Source organism: Lissotriton helveticus, chromosome 9 (assembly GCF_964261635.1).
Source record: "Lissotriton helveticus chromosome 9, aLisHel1.1, whole genome shotgun sequence".
Lineage (NCBI taxonomy): Eukaryota > Metazoa > Chordata > Amphibia > Caudata > Salamandridae > Lissotriton > Lissotriton helveticus.
Genome location: NC_136070.1, coordinates 974,724,927 through 974,741,693, shown reverse-complemented (window position 1 = coordinate 974,741,693; position 16,767 = coordinate 974,724,927). Strand labels below are relative to the sequence as shown.

At 43.9% G+C, this 16,767-nt stretch overlaps 1 pseudogene; it reads right to left on the bottom strand.

Annotated features, from left to right (window-relative positions):
• Positions 1–178: 178 nt before the first annotated feature.
• Positions 179–3,935, bottom strand: LOC144783341 (uncharacterized; annotated as a pseudogene).
• Between the last annotated feature and the right edge of the window lie 12,832 nt (positions 3,936–16,767).

The window sequence follows — 16,767 nt, the reverse complement described above, 5'->3', positions numbered from 1 at the left end:
TGGGTGTTTTAAGCCTTCACACAACTTCTTCACTCCAGTGTCTCGCAGCTTATTGCCGCTCAGGTCGAGCTCTGTGAGAGATGTGTTTGTTTTAAGCACATAGGCGAGGTCTTCGCAGCATGAACCGTGAGGGAGCAGCGCTCCAACCAGAGTTTCTGTAGTTTGCAGCCAGGATGTTTTAGTCCTTCACACAACTTAACTTCAGCTTCTGTAGTTTGCAGCCAGGGTGTTTTAGGCCTTCACACAACTTCTTCACTCCAGTGTCTCGCAGCTTATTGCCGCTCAGGCTGAGTTCAGTGAGAGATATGTTTGTTTCCAGGACAGAGGCGAGGTCTTTGCAGCATGAACCGGTGAAGGAACACTGACCCAAGCTCAGTGTCTGTAGTTTGCAGCGAGGATGTTTTAGTCCTTCGCACAAATTCTTCACTTTAGTGTATCCCAGCTTATTGCTGCCAAGGTAGAGCTCTGTGAGCGATGTGTTTGCTTCCAGGGCAGAAGTGAGGTCTTCGCAGCATGAATCGGTGAGGGAGCACTGATACAACCTCAGCTTCTGTAGTTTGTAGCCAGGATGTTTTAGGCCTTCACAGAACTTCTTCACTCCAGTGTCTCACAGCTTATTGCCACTCAGGTCGAGCTCTGTGAGAGATGTGTTTGTTTTAAGCACAGAGGCGAGGTCTTTGCAGCATGAAACGGTGAAGGTATACTGACCCAACCTCAGTGTCTGTAGTTTGCAGCGAGGATGTTTTAGTCCTTCACACAATGTCTTCACTTTAGTATATCTCAGCTTATTGCTGCCAAGGTAGAGCTCTGTGAACGATGTGTTTGTTTCCAGGGCAGGAGTGAGGTCTTCGCAGCATGAATCGGTGAGGGAGCACTGATACAACCTCAGCTTCTGTAGTTTGTAGCCAGGATGTTTTAGGTCTTCACACAACTTCTTCACTCCAGTGTCTCACAGCTTATTGCCGCTCAGGTCTAGCTCTGTGAGAGATGTGTTTGTTTTAAGCACAGAGGCGAGGTCTTTGCAGCATGAACCGGTGAAGGAACACTGACCCAACCTCAGTGTCTGTAGTTTGCAGCGAGGATGTTTTAGTCCTTCACACAATTTCTTCACTTTAGTGTATCCAAGCTTATTGCTGCCAAGGTAGAGCTCTGTGAACGATGTGTTTGTTTCCAGGGCAGAGGTGAGGTCTTCGCAGCATGAATCGGTGAGGGAGCACTGATAAAACCTCAGCTTCTGTAGTTTGTAGCCAGGATGTTTTAGTCCTTCACACAACTTCTTCACTCCAGTGTCTCACAGCTTATTGCCGCTCAGGCTGAGTTCAGTGAGAGATATGTTTGTTTCCAGGACAGAGGCGAGGTCTTTGCAGCATGAACCAGTGAAGGAACACTGACCCAACCTCAGTGTCTGTAGTTTGCAGCGAGGATGTTTTAGTCCTTCACACAAATTCTTCACTTAATTGTATCCCAGCTTATTGCTGCCAAGGTAGAGCTCTGTGAACGATGTGTTTGTTTCCAGGGCAGAGGTGAGGTCTTCGCAGCATGAATCGGTGAGGGAGCACTGATACAACCTCAGCTTCTGTAGTTTGTAGCCAGGATGTTTTAGGCCTTCACACAACTTCTTCACTCCAGTGTCTCACAGCTTATTGCCGCTCAGGTCTAGTTCTGTGAGAGATGTGTTTGTTTTCAGCACCGAGGCGAGGTCTTCGCAGCACGAACCGTGAGAGAGCAGCGCTCCAGCCAGAGTTTCTGTAGTTTGCAGCCAGGATGTTTTAGACCGTCACACAACTTACTTCTTCACTCTAGTGTCTCCCAGCTTATTGCTGCCAAGGTAGAGCTCTTTGAGAGATGTGTTTGTCTCCAGGGCAGAGGTGAGGTCTTCGCAGCATGAATTGGTGAGGGAGTATTGATACATCCTCAGCTTCTGTAGTTTGCAGCCTGGGTGTTTTAAGCCTTCACACAACTTCTTCACTCCAGTGTCTCGCAGCTTATTGCCGCTCAGGTCGAGCTCTGTGAGAGATGTGTTTGTTTTAAGCACATAGGCGAGGTCTTCGCAGCATGAACCGTGAGGGAGCAGCGCTCCAACCAGAGTTTCTGTAGTTTGCAGCCAGGATGTTTTAGTCCTTCACACAACTTAACCTCAGCTTCTGTAGTTTGCAGCCAGGGTGTTTTAGGCCTTCACACAACTTCTTCACTCCAGTGTCTCGCAGCTTATTGCCGCTCAGGCTGAGTTCAGTGAGAGATATGTTTGTTTCCAGGACAGAGGCGAGGTCTTTGCAGCATGAACCGGTGAAGGAACACTGACCCAAGCTCAGTGTCTGTAGTTTGCAGCGAGGATGTTTTAGTCCTTCACACAAATTCTTCACTTTAGTGTATCCCAGCTTATTGCTGCCAAGGTAGAGCTCTGTGAACGATGTGTTTGTTTCCAGGGCAGAAGTGAGGTCTTCGCAGCATGAATCGGTGAGGGAGCACTGATACAACCTCAGCTTCTGTAGTTTGTAGCCAGGATGTTTTAGGCCTTCACAGAACTTCTTCACTCCAGTGTCTCACAGCTTATTGCCACTCAGGTAGAGCTCTGTGAACGATGTGTTTGTTTCCAGGGCAGGAGTGAGGTCTTCGCAGCATGAATCGGTGAGGGAGCACTGATACAACCTCAGCTTCTGTAGTTTGTAGCCAGGATGTTTTAGGTCTTCACACAACTTCTTCACTCCAGTGTCTCACAGCTTATTGCCGCTCAGGTCTTGCTCTGTGAGAGATGTGTTTGTTTTAAGCACAGAGGCGAGGTCTTTGCAGCATGAACCGGTGAAGGAACACTGACCCAACCTCAGTGTCTGTAGTTTGCAGGGAGGATGTTTTAGTCCTTCACACAATTTCTTCACTTTAATGTATCCCAGCTTATTGCTGCCAAGGTAGAGCTCTGTGAGAGATGTGTTTGTCTCCAGGGCAGAGGTGAGGTCTTCGCAGCATGAATCGGTGAGGGAGCATTGATACATCCTCAGCTTCTGTAGTTTGCAGCCTGGGTGTTTTAAGCCTTCTCACAACTTCTTCACTCCAGTGTCTCGGAGCATATTGCCGCTCAGGTCGAGCTCTGTGAGAGATGTGTTTGTTTTAAGCACAGAGGCGAGGTCTTCGCAGCATGAACCATGAGGGAGCAGCGCTCCAACCAGAGTTTCTGTAATTTGCAGCCAGGATGTTTTAGTCCTTCACACAACTTAACCTCAGCTTCTGTAGTTTGCAGCCAGGGTGTTTTAGGCCTTCACACAACTTCTTCACTCCAGTGTCTCGCAGCTTATTGCCGCTCAGGCTGAGTTCAGTGAGAGATATGTTTGTTTCCAGGACAGAGGCGAGGTCTTTGCCGCATGAACCGGTGAAGGAACTCTGACCCAACCTCAGTGTCTGTAGTTTGCAGCGAGGATGTTTTATGCCTTCACACAACTTCTTCACTTTAGTGCCTCACAGCTCCTTGTAGCACAAGCTGAGTATTATGACAGAAGGGTTTATTTTCAGGACAGAGGCAAGATCTTTGCAGCCTGAATCAGTTAAGGAGCAGCCATCCAACCCCAGTGTCTGTAGTCTGCAGCCAGGATGTTTTAGGCCTTCACACATCTTCTTCACTCCAGTATCTCCCAGTTTACTCCAGCTTAGTTTGAGCTCTGTGAGAGATGTGTTTGTTTCTAACCCTGGGCGTAGGGTAGGGAAAATGCTGTTCGCACTGATTGTACAGTGCTGGATGCTTGTCCGCTCTGTGCAATCATTGGAGACGGCATCTTGCACAGTGCAAGCAGTCGTTTTCTGCTGCTCGAGTAGATTTGTACTCGAGCGGCAGCTTTCTCAACGCGTACTGGTAGTTTCTCATCGCGAGCGGTCGCTAGCATATGCGCCCACTCGCAATGAGAAACCTCACCTCCCCGCGTTAAGTATCTCACTGGGAGGTTCATGTTCCACGCTCGCGATTGGCAACTTGATGTTGCTGATCACGAACGAGGAAAAAGTCTCGCCGGGATGTTAATTTTGCGCGCTCGCAGTCGCCAACTTGACGTTGAGGACCGCGAGCAAGCAAAAAATGCCCGACACGCGTTTTTGCACTGTGCTATGTGCAATTTGCATAGTGCGTAGTAGCGCAAACTACGCACAATCCGGGAGCGTATGTAGTCCTATGCCCAGGGATATTTGTTTCCAGAACAGAGGTGAGATCTTCGCAGCATAAATTGGTGAGGGAGCAGACAACCAACCTTAACCACGTATGCAGGTCTCTGGTCCGTATGAAATGAAGTTCTATTTCCAGTAATGTATATACCTTGTGATTTGTAAGAAAAAAGATTTCCTTAGACTATGTGTTTAAAGCTGTACACAGCATGGGCCTGGTCTTTTTTTTAAAGGAATTTTCAATGGTACTTTCCAGCTCGGATGCTGAGGGTCTACCTCAGCTTACAACCTTGTTGTTCCCAAATTTAAAAAAGCTAGATGGGATGGCAGTAGTTTTCTGGTGGAAACCACCAGACTCTGGAACTCTCTCTTGCTAGAAAAAAAAAGGAAACCCAATTGCTGGCTTTTAGAAAAGCATTAAAAACTTGGCTTTTTAACCTCTGATCTTGTGGGTCGGCTTCTGCGGTTCTCTCCATGAGTCAGCGCCTAGACACCCTTGGGTATTAGTTGCACTATATAAATATCTTTTTCATTTCATTCATTCATTTAATTTCCTCCCCATCAAAGTGTGTACCTGAAAGATGGATGGTGACAGGACTTGGTAACTTCTGAACGGCTTCAATCCAGTCTGCAGATAAGGCTTTCTCCCCTGCTGAGATAATGTGACCTAAATAGCAAATACGGAAAGAACAGAATTGTATTGATAATCTACATACTGAACCATAGTTCCTCCTGGCAATACAAGTTTATTTAATAAATTTATTTATTTAATGAGTTTCATATAGCGCTGGCTAGACCCGTAGGTATCAGAGCGCTTTACATTAGGTTACACCACAGCGAGTTGCAAGTTACGAGTTTAAATAAGTTACATAATGATTACATGGAAACTACAAGAGTACCGTCAAGGTACAGTAAAATTATTTCCAAAGTCTCCTTTAAGGATTGAGGTAAGTTGATGGTGACTCAAAAAACCCTTGTGGGAGTCAACACCACATCTCCTGCACCCTATATAATGAGAATTCAAATAAATAATGACTGCTGTAGTAATGGGACAAAGAAACAGGCAGAACTGAGTTTTATAATACTGTACCTTTTAGCAGTGGCTGGAATACAAGACAATATGACTGGGTTAGGCACAACAGGAAAACAGGTTGTTAAAATAGCATTAATGGCTATAAGATCTTGCACACATCTATACATGTCCCCCTGTAAGGCCTCTTTAAGGGTATAAGGACCTCTTGGTTTATTAAGGTAGAGATAACCATGTGAATTCCAACTTTTGCCACCGCGCATATGGGTTTTTAAAGGATGGGGGACTGTTCCTTCTTTAGATTAACTTCTATCTTCACTAGGTCTGCGATAATTCACAACGAACACCATTTGCATGTTCAGACAGCAAAGTAGAAGGCATCCGATCAAATATGTCAGAAATAGATATAAGCAGACCAGCTTTACATTTCAAATCATAACCCAAATCAGTAGTTTCACATAAAAGAGCTTGGATTTTATTTGTATTCACATTCAAAGAAACACCATGATTAGTTCACTTAAAAGTTCGATTTGCATAGTCAGTCCCTACCCAATAGATTTTCAGGAGAGGTAGGACTCAACAAACAGGCATGTTGCTCAGTAATGGGACCTAGAGTAAGGGATAAAAGGGATCAGTAATATGATATGGTACTCTTTTATTTAAAATGCGAACAGCATTGATGGACCAACTAGAGAGAGAGAGAGAGAGAGAGAGGTAAAGAAGGGAACTCCGGTTATTTCATAGCTGATTGGCTAGGGTCAGTCTCAATTTGGCTTGAAATAGGTTTTCCATTTATCACACATTAAACATAAGGGCTATTTTGGTCTATGGGGATCATGGTATTAACAGAGCAGTAAGCAAACACTTTGGGAGAAATTGGCTAAGAAGAACTTGAGTACACTCTGGTTGATCAGCTTGGGAAATTACATTAGAAATTGGATTGGGCAACACCGTTTCCAGTGACCTATTTGTCCGCATCTAAAACAACAACCTTCTGGAGGGGCAATTTAGTCACTCTCTTTTTCCACCCTTTTACTTTCATCTGTCCATTCCCTTCCCATTCTTCTCTTTTAGTCTGCAACCTACCCTGAAAAAACGCAGCACCCACCGCTTCCAGCGCATTTTCAGCTGTTTGGGAAATAACAGCTCCTCTTAATTACAGCCGTTAATCAATCTAATTAGCCATCAGGAAATTTTTCCTTTATTTTGGTACAGTTCAAAATGTTGGTCCAGTCATCCTTGACTGGACATATCTCCGCTACAGCATTTAGTAAAGCATTGATAGCGGCTACATGAGTGTCAACATATTCAGGCGTATGTCGTAGCCAATTACTCTTTTCCATTATTCAATTCTCAACTTCACTTGGCACACCATGCCTCTTTACATCAGCCCAACTAGATGTGTAAGCCTTCAACACTGTTTCAACTTTCTCAACGAATTTCACGGGCTTCTTGCAAATGGTAAACAATTGTTTCTTAATATTGATACGGTTTGCAGGGGCCAAACAGAATGAATGGTAACCCTACCCTCACACCCCCCCGCCAACTCTTGTCCTGGGTATTGTCTCAAAGGGAAAAGGGCATCCTGAAGATTAGCACTATCAGAATCACTTATAGAGGAGGTATGTAAATCATTTCAGGGATTCCTCTTGAGTTCTGTCACTCCTCAATAGACTATCTCAAGTTATGATTGTGCCTGTTTGATACGAGTGTCGGTCCAATATGGGTGCTAAGCAAGAGAGATTTTTAGAAGAAGAGCATGTTGTGACATCAGCTTTTCTTCTTGCCTGCACTGCATCATACTTCACTGTTAGTTGTGCTGGCTCGCTGCGCCTGCATGCAGGTTGTTAGTTGGCACCCTTGAAGCTGGCTCATCGGATAGTGCTGCCAGGCATCTGCAGCTGGATGGGGAAAACTCAAAACATGTAATAAATGCTCTACCTGCTCTGTGGTAGGGCAGTATGGACGCTGGTCCTAGCCCTGACCCTCAAATGGGAAATTTGAAACTTGAGTCTTTACATGGGTCTCTTTTCTCCCATGAAAATTATGCTCATATTTGCATTTATTAGCTTCCTTGTACCAATTGTGGAAGACTGTCCACTGCTCTGCATCTATCTCACTGTTGAATTCTTATTATCTTTTTTTAGATTATTCAAGTGCTCTAGCTCAAATGGTACTTCCCTCCGGAAAGGACTTCTTTGCTTTCTTGTAGCTCTCTCTAGTCACTCCACGTGGAGGGTTGCAGAGGTTCCTCGATCAAAGTCCCTCTCTCCCTCACATATGCATCTGATAGCAGTGTGTTATGTTACAAGCTGCCTTGCCCTGTCTTCAACTTTCTACACTATTCTAGAGCCAGCCCCTTTGTACTCTGGATTGCATTCATACTTCTGTCTCCTCTAGGGCATTTGGAGAGGCAGTACCTTTTCCTTGGTTTTCTTATAAATACATTGTCACCACCCTTGGCTGCAGGAATCCCCATTAGCTGGGTTTGGTATCAGAACTAAGATGATAGTGGTCCACAGAAGTTTATGGGCACCTCCAGAATGTTCATTGAAGTGTTTTGAGAGCTAAAGTGTGTGCTGTTATGCTCGACCACACGGATTGTTGACGGGGGCCGTTTCGAATGCCCGTTGATGAAATTTGGCGTGCCCTGACCCCATTCAGAGGCAGGAGACTAAATTGAACTTTTCCCAGTGGATATCTGTGATTAGACCATTAGACATGACAGGACGTCACCTTTGGGCGTTTGCAGTCCTCCTTTGACAGACTTGTTTGGTCCCTTGTGGACGAAGTAGCTACCCAGCCCCTTGTGGGATTGGAATTCCATATATATATATTTTTTCTGCTGGCTGTCCTGTGTGCTATAGTACCCATGTCCTGATGAAGCCTTAAAGACATCTGGCTGAAACGCGACCGCGAATGCGTCGACACCTTGTTCATGAGGAGTCCCCATCATTCTATAACTTAGTCCAAGTTTAGTTTCTTTGCACCCTGATGAATATATTGTAGGTAGAGAATTGATAGCTCTGTTGCATAGTGTGGGACTTCCCTGTTAGGATGTATTCCACTCGAAGCTAGGAGTGGATACTGTTATAAATTTTGTACATATTTTTAGGGTACATGTATGTATAGATAAATTGTTATATCTGTAATGTACAGTTTGTAATTGTGACTTGTAGATATTGTGTATGTTGTAATGTTATATATTTTTTTCATATGTGTTTATCTTTGGCGACACTCTTTTTGTTGACTTGCGTATATGTTTATTTGAAATTTTGAATATGAATGCCTTATAATATTGGTAAACAACAGGATAATTAATTATTTCTTGTTTGTAATTAAATGGTTGATTGATACCGCAGTACCAGTTTCTTCTACTTTTTCATCTTTTTGATGTCACCTGCTCAGGTACGGGAGGGTAATTTGGGCACAACCCCTAATATATTTTCTAGTTATGTGAGGAAGTGACTCTGGTGACAGGGGCAGGCTGGGCTGGCCTTTTATTCCACCAGGCAGATCCCCAGTGGGCTGGAGCCGGTTTTACACTTCAAAGGCTGCTGCTGGTGCCTCTGTCACTTTCCCAGCTTTACCGACCTTAATTAAGGAAGGCATAGGGGGGCTTTAGGAGAGAAGAAGGGAGGGAGGTAGAGAGAAAGTGATTAGGGGGAGAGAATATGGATGGGAAGATAAAAAGAGAGAACGAAGAGGCGGAATGAACAGAGTTGGTTTTGATTCCCCAGTTCGGCCCAGGACACATCTGAAATGCTAGCACTCATTGAAGCATACCTGGCACCCAAAAATATATATATTTTTTGCCTAAATTCGAGCTAGCATTATTAATTGCTACCTTTCTTGAGCAATACCACAAGTCTGCCAGCGAAGGCCAACAGGAGCGCCATGAAGGTCCAGACCATGTGCCAGCCGCAACAACACTACGACTCATCACCGGCACCCACCAAAATGTTGACCGTGACCCAGGTCTGCTGAACATCCCGGGCCTTTGGAATACACTTTGACTTTAAATAGCCATTGTGGGCCTTCAAAGACTGGTATACTCTAGCTGGGTCTAACCTGGATGTTGTCTCAAGGAAATGGAGAATAACCCCAGTCCATAGTTCGAAGAGCAGGACACTGGTGCCCGTGTGGACAAAGGCTAGAATACAGACCTTACAAAGTCAGTTATTACTTAGTGTGTACTGTATTTCTCTTTGTGAGTATATAAATACTGTTTTTTTTATAAAGGAAGGGCTGTGAATGAAACCTGAATTTGTTTATTAACTTGTCACACTGCATCTTGGCTCGGACAGCTCAGGCCCACTTGAACAAAAGAATAGGATCTGTCCTCAGGAGCCAACACAGGAATGGTTCGCCTATGAAGTTTTGATCGTAAGAGATCTGGTAGCTGTGTTAGCTAGAGGACAAGCGGAGGCTCTCGGGGCAGCTCTTTACATAGACACCTTGAAGTTGCCCTATTGAATTGTCCCTGAATGCTGTACCAGATGGTTTGGGCAAGGGTGTAGTGATGGTGCAGCACCTTAGGACTGGCCAGGTGTGAACAGTTTTAGAACTGTTCACTTAAACACCCCTCCATATGGTAGAGATAGATGAGAGGACACCTGTCCTAGGAGCGATGACAATAAAAGAATGCTCAGCAGGAAGGAGAAGCTACCTGATGCTTGCAAGAATGGCACATGGGACCTTCATTCCAGCTGACCCCCTGGACTAGGATGGGCTCTCCATGGCCAGTGGTGCTGGCCTCCGTATGCTTCCTGTGAAAAAGCTGGGCGATGGACCAGCTGGTGGGCCCTGGATGGTTCCCCTGAACTTTCTGTGGACTGGCGCTTGACTCCACTGACACACTGCCCTTCAAAAATCCAGGAGTCTCTGTGTGAGAAGTTGGCCTGATATATGATGTTTCCAATTCTGGAACCACCTTGTATCAGTCCAAATATCCCCTTATGGTGTCTGGTTGTAAATCAACCTTATAGACAAGCTATCTTAATGGTAGCATAGACTAAGCAGCCTTAAAGGCTTAACTCAAGAGGTCGTGTTAAGCGAGCTGTTTTACCAATCACAATCCTGTAATATCAAATGAAAGGACACCACACAAGTATATATTATAAAAATATATGTATTTATTACTCAAAATAATCCCCAGTACTCTTTATGAATAAAGGGGCACAAGCGTTAAATCAAAAGCACAGTATAACATACAAAGTTGCACAATTATGGATGAGGGCGAGGGGCCACTCAGACCATATACTAAACAAGTGGTATAAGAGATACCAATCGAACAGTGGTTAGGCCTAGGGCCTAGGGAATCGCTGGGAGCAGTCGGGACAAGCAATGCTGAAGTCGGGAAAAGCACGCGGGATTCGGGTGCAGCGCTGAAAGCGCACGCATGCACCAATGTTAGTCAATGGTGCGTAAAAGTTACACAAATAGAGTTTAAAGACACTTCCGCGGAACCTAGAGGGACAAAACTTAAGACACAGACCCTAGAGGTGTGTACCAGTGTGGGAACACCGGCGTTGCAATGTTACCTCACCCACAGGAAGCGGGTGCACAGGGTCGAAGTAGTGTCGGGTTTCGTCACGCTGGTTCTTGGTGCTTGAAGCTGAAGAGGCTGCAGGCGCTGTGAAGGAGAAGTGTCCGGTGGGATCCAAGGGTGGATCGAAGTCGAAAAGTACCTGAAAGCAGAAGGGACAGAGTCTGGGTCACTCAGCAGTGACCAGGGGGGAACCAGGACGGAACCAGGCAATGTCGGGCGCAATCAGGTGGTTGTCGAGGAGCTTCTCTCCGCTGTCACGTGGGCTCTGGGGCATCTGCGATGTCCAGGAGCAGGTCACGATCTGTCCCACGTAGGCTCTCGCCGTCGGCGCTGTCGGCTTCAAGATTGGAGCAAACAACACTTGGCAAAAGCAATCCACGCGGAACCGGAAGATTGCTTCTCACTCGGACCAGGAGGGTCAGAATGGGGGCTCCTTTTCAGGGGAGCTGGTGCAAATCTGAAGTAACCAGAATCGCAAGTCGTATTTCAAGTTTCGTCGGCACAGGGGCCACAAGCCAGCTGGCAAGTGACCGGGCCAACGCGTTGAGCCAAAAGAAGCAGAAGGGCCCCACGCAGCACTCGTCGAGTGTAGAGGGGTGAACTTCGGTGCAAGAGTGGCTCAGGGTTGGGGCTTCTCAAACCCCGATGTACAGCTTCGAGGGTCACTCGTGGGCTGCATGGTCAGCGTCTCGTGGTCTTTCCAAGATGGCGTGCCCCACGCTTCCGGTCGCCTCCACGGGTCTCAGCTTGTAGTGTAGTTCCTATCATCCCAATAGGCTCTGCGCATTGGAATAATACCTACAGCAGTAAAGGCCTAGGCCAGACGTTAACTAGGTCTACTACTGTCGATACTAGACTTAAAGTTTTGGGTTTGCCAGCTTAGCTCAGAGTTCACTAGAAACTTTCTCGAATGTTCAAGGAGGACTTAACTTCCCTGATTAGACAAGAAGGGATTTAGTTTCTGACAACCATAGAACATGACAACTTTGCTCTCCCCTAATCAAGAGTAAATCTCGAGAGTCGTGTGAACAAAAGGCAATTTATTTTACTCAGTCAGTACGTGCATTCTTAGTCTCATCAGAATGTAGAGAAAAGGAAGAGACGGGCGTGTTCAATAAAAAGGTGTTATTTATTGATCAGTCTCTTTTCTCATACAAGAGAAATGGATCGATATTATTGCAATACTTATAGTTAAGTAAAGTGCATACATTAAAAGCAATAGTATAAAATAATACTGTAAAAACATTGATATGGTTTCTAAGCCATAAGATGTTTTAAAATGAATAAAATATATTACATACACATATACATTTGACTAAACGTACTCAACTGGTGTTTCTAGATACGCCTACCCCGTGTACCTGACCTAAGTCTAATACGTGGGCGGGAATAGAAAGTTACAGTTTAAGTTAAGTTTGTTTTTGCCAAGTGAATAACTAAAGAATTCTCTGTGAGGGGTTATTCAGTTCTGTACCTGGAAGTTAGGATGAATGAGGAATGGTATCTCTCTCTCTGGTCTCGATATTCCAGGCTGCCTGCGAGGGCTACCCAGAAACGCCGGGGCTGGATTTCTCGGCAGGAGAAAGCAGCGCGTCTCTCAGCGCGTCAGGAAGGCGGGGCTGCTGCCAGCGGGGTCTGCTCTGCTCTTGGCTTCGGCAAGTATGGCTGCTCCGTCTCGTCACCACGCGTGTGTTTGCATAGGGCAAGATCGGTAATATTTATACCTTTAAGGTGCCGAGATTGACGTAAGGATGGACATAGATACGTCAATAAAGATGTCATACGACTTGCTCGTTAGCACATTCTTTTACTAAAGTTCTCGGTGAAATCAAAACAATGGCCGCAGGGTTTTGCCCAGGTTGTCATAGGTTTGATTTGTTATGAGAACTCCGTATGCCTTATCAGGGGCTGGAGGAATATCGCTTGTCTAATTAGATCGCAAGCGTTATGACCTAATCAGATAACACGTTCCTGTGCCGTAGTGTGACTGCGTCAGATAACGGTATCTGCATCATGGGGATTTTCTGCCTCATGGGCTGACTGCTAGTTAACTTGTTAGTTTGTTTAACTAGAATAGGGTCAGGAATAGGGGGATCGATTCAGGACCTATAGGAATACATGACACCCACTCCACGCTAACTATGGTCATATTTACTAATCTAGGCATAGTATAACATAGTACAACATACTATAGAGTAGTGTGTATACCTTACCACCCCAAAATACATAAATGCATTTTGAAATTTCCAAATATACTGAAAAATTGCAGACATATATATTGTATGCACTCAAGCTGTAGAATAATGCTAAAGTAATCACGCATTTGTATACATTATTGCTTATTTGGTATATGAGAATTACACATGAAATGGTTTCTTAAATACAGAAAAAAGTTTCGAGACCATTCCATCACAGAATAAAATATTTGTGAACATACCAGCGGGCAGCTAATGTCTATAAGCTATCTAAAATTTAGAAACCTTAGTTCTCTAAGAATAGTTCTTACTTTAAGCAGAAGATAGTGTCCCGAAAAATATGCAAAAATATTTGGGGCTGCTGGAAAAACTGCTGTCCGTGAACTGGAGTGAAAATTGTTCATGTGACTTTATTTTTTAAGTTGAAGGCCGAATTCAGGGAACGCCGTGTGCGAGCTTGCTCAAAAGTCTCTATTATTTAGGCTTTCGAAAAAACTGTCAACAGCTTCCTGGGAAAGTTCCACTAACTCGGAAATAGGTGTAATCATGCATTCATGCGCATGATTGTCTCCATTGACATTCTGATTTGTATTACTGACAGAAGGTCGTACCTGTTCGATGCTGCTTTCATCTTGAACTTCACTACCCATCAATCGTAGTGGTGAAGCTTCCACGAATGCCGTCATCAGGATTGGTAGCCTTTGAGGGCAGCACAAAGCATGAACCTTGATCGGGCTCAACAATGTTTCTGCATCCATTGGCGCATCCGATTGTAGCATCAGACAGGTGTCTAACACGCATTCTTCTCCGCATAGCAGACACCTCAATACAGGTAAAACACATCTTTGCCACATTGGTCGAAATGATAGAAACCAAGTCATGTTCAGGTCTCTAAGCCGGGAGAGTCCCAGGATTTTTGATATCCGGTCCCGGTATCCAATGGCTAGGATTGTTTCTTCCCTTGTCGCAAGAGTTTTGTCTGTGACATGGGTTGCCATAACGAAAAATAAGGACTAAGAATAGGATTCCTGCAATTAGTCCCAAGATCAGGGGAAGTCCGCCAAAAATCGAATGGACGAAATCTGGAAAAATACCCAGTATGGCTTTGAATGGTGTTAATGCCATCGAAAATACTGTCTTAAATACCTTTGAGACCCCATTGGTATCAGAAATATTTAAGATTTCAATCAGGATTTCCGCGAAATGTACGGGGGAATTAGTTGATAATAATGTATGTATCTCTGCAGTCGTCCTTGCGACTTGTAGATCATACGTTTCTTTTGATGACGAGAGCCTGGTAGGCATCTGAAGAAGCACTGTTTTCATTCTGCTTAAAGTATCTATTCGAATAGAAGTAATTTTCAAATCGGGCCATGCCCTTGCCTTCCTGTCTGGGAAGGAGCTGGGGAACAATGAGCGTCCACAGCACTTGACCTTCGCAGTCGTAGTTACTAGATAAGGAGTCCCGGACATAAGACTACAACATCTGCGGTCTACAATTAGAATGTAACTCCCATTATAGAGTCTTTGAAAGAATGGTTCTATTTCTGTTGCAGGTGCGCCTTGCTGGTGACATGAAAGGTTGTATGAATTCCCTTTCACAGGCTCCATGCAAACTAATTCCGTTACACAGAAGTGTGCCACTTAGTGACATCGCACAATTGTTGCCACTAAGAAACACTTTCTGTCCTTTATTACTGACACATGCATGTGAATAGGGCAGGTTCCAAGTTGTTTTAAGGTACCCCTTTCCCAATTTCTCGTACATGCCAGCCTGTATATATTTTTGGCAGTATTGAAACCTGAAGGTTGAGATTGGAATATTTATTATTCCATGTATTATCCATTCACTGACAGGTCGTTCTGACATTGTCATTGGTAATCTTTCTAGTTTTTCAATGCTCAAGATTGTATAATCAGCACCCTTTTGTGCCATACTGATTTGTCTATCAGTAAGGTTAAAGATTTGGAATAGTGACGTTGTGTTGATTAAACGCCAAGGCACATAGCCTGAACGCAGATTTTGTAACGTCCAGCCAAGCTGTACAATAGAGCGCAATTGTGACTGACCGTGTTGTAATAACAGTAAGTCTTGCGATAATATATCGATTGCTGACGACACAATGCTGTCCAAAGAAAAAATTCTGGAGGACAGAGTCATTAACCCATTGTCCACTACAGAAAGTGATTTTTCCAAATTAATACGGTCAATTTCCCGTATTCTCTCTGCTGTTTCAATTTGAGTAACCTTCCAGGCCTCATTGTATGCTGCATATACAGAGGCTGCTATGAAACGCTATTGACGCTGTTTGCGTGGTCCCATTATGAAATCATGCAAGTCAGCACCATCAGTAAGTAAAGTTAGGTGTTGCTTAATTTCTGCCAGTGTGGAAGTTTGTAGCCACTGAAGGCATAATTTGCCCACACTGTAGGTTGTTATTATCCCTGGGTGATGTCTTTGAGGATATCTAGGGTCTGGCCTGGTCATTTTGAACCCCTGTGTTTTGTTCAGGAATCTGTCTTGACAGTTATTTGTATCTGTTGGCCAGATCAACCACTGTTTCCAATCAGGATGTGTTCTGTTTTGGTTTAATATATGGTTTACGTCTATCTCTTCATCTGTATCAGAGTTATTGCTAAACATTATTGGCTTTGGAATAGACGGTTTAATTAAATCTTTGATTTTGGCTAAGCCAAGACAGGTGGTTTGTTGAACAGTGTCATTTAAAAATATCATTTGTTCTGGGATCATGCAGGCTCTAAACAAAGCTTCTATACCCTGTACTTGCCATTCTTTTGTACCCCAAACACTTTTCAATTCAACATTTTTGTCCCAATAATCAAAACCAAAAGTATTCATTTTTTCAAAAAATGAGTCTGAATATATCAATTTTGTGTTGGTTATCATGGTCTTGGTTCCTGTCTTGTTTGATAATTTAAAATAAAATATTTCAGCATTACTTGTGTTAAAACCTGAAAAATATGAATATCTGTCGTAAACGGTTCTTGAGCTCCCTTTTGGAGGTGTAGCACAATGTTCCCATTGATTATAATTTAAAACATTTCTAGGTTGTGCAGATCTATGTAAAAAATGGTTACCATAGTGGTTATAGCAATACATACTATCATAATTTGTAGAACCCTGCAAATAATCATGTTTGGTAAATTTAGCAGACATTACTAAGTCAGACATCATATTATTAATGCTTTCGAAGTCCCAATCATCAGCAAATGAGTTTGGTTTTGCAAAGTCACTCAATGAGATCTTAATTTGGTGTGGATATTTCAGGATTTCGACCGGACCATAAATTTCATAGTCAGTGTTGTCCCAGGCTACCCCACCAGGTATCGGATTGGCTGTGAAGTTGACTGAAGAAAGTTCTCTTTTCTCGATGTGTGAAGATGTGTGTGGTTTGAGGATCAAGTTGATTTTCTGACTTGCTGTGTCCATTTTAGCATATTTTCCCTCAATGAAGCGTCCCAAAGTAAGTACCATGATGAGCCAAAGTATGAGGATAAATGCACCAAAACCCACCCAAAATTCAATCCATGGAGAAATCAGATATGTTTCTTTCAGTTGTTTCAAAAGTTCTTTAGCTTTATCTTTAAAGGTTTTTGATGATGGCTGTGTCTTTGATTCACTGAAGCCTTCAGATAAATCATCGAAGTTGATGAAGTAGCCGGATGCAGTTCTGTCAATTGTTCCAATTGGTTCAGGATTTCTCTTTCTTGCATTTTCACTTGGTACTTCATTATAGATTGGTGTGTCTCTGCTAAATGTTTTTATTTGGGTTTTCAGAGGTCTGAGTTCTATTGCATTGTTGCATAGTCCTTGTTGTTCTTCTGTA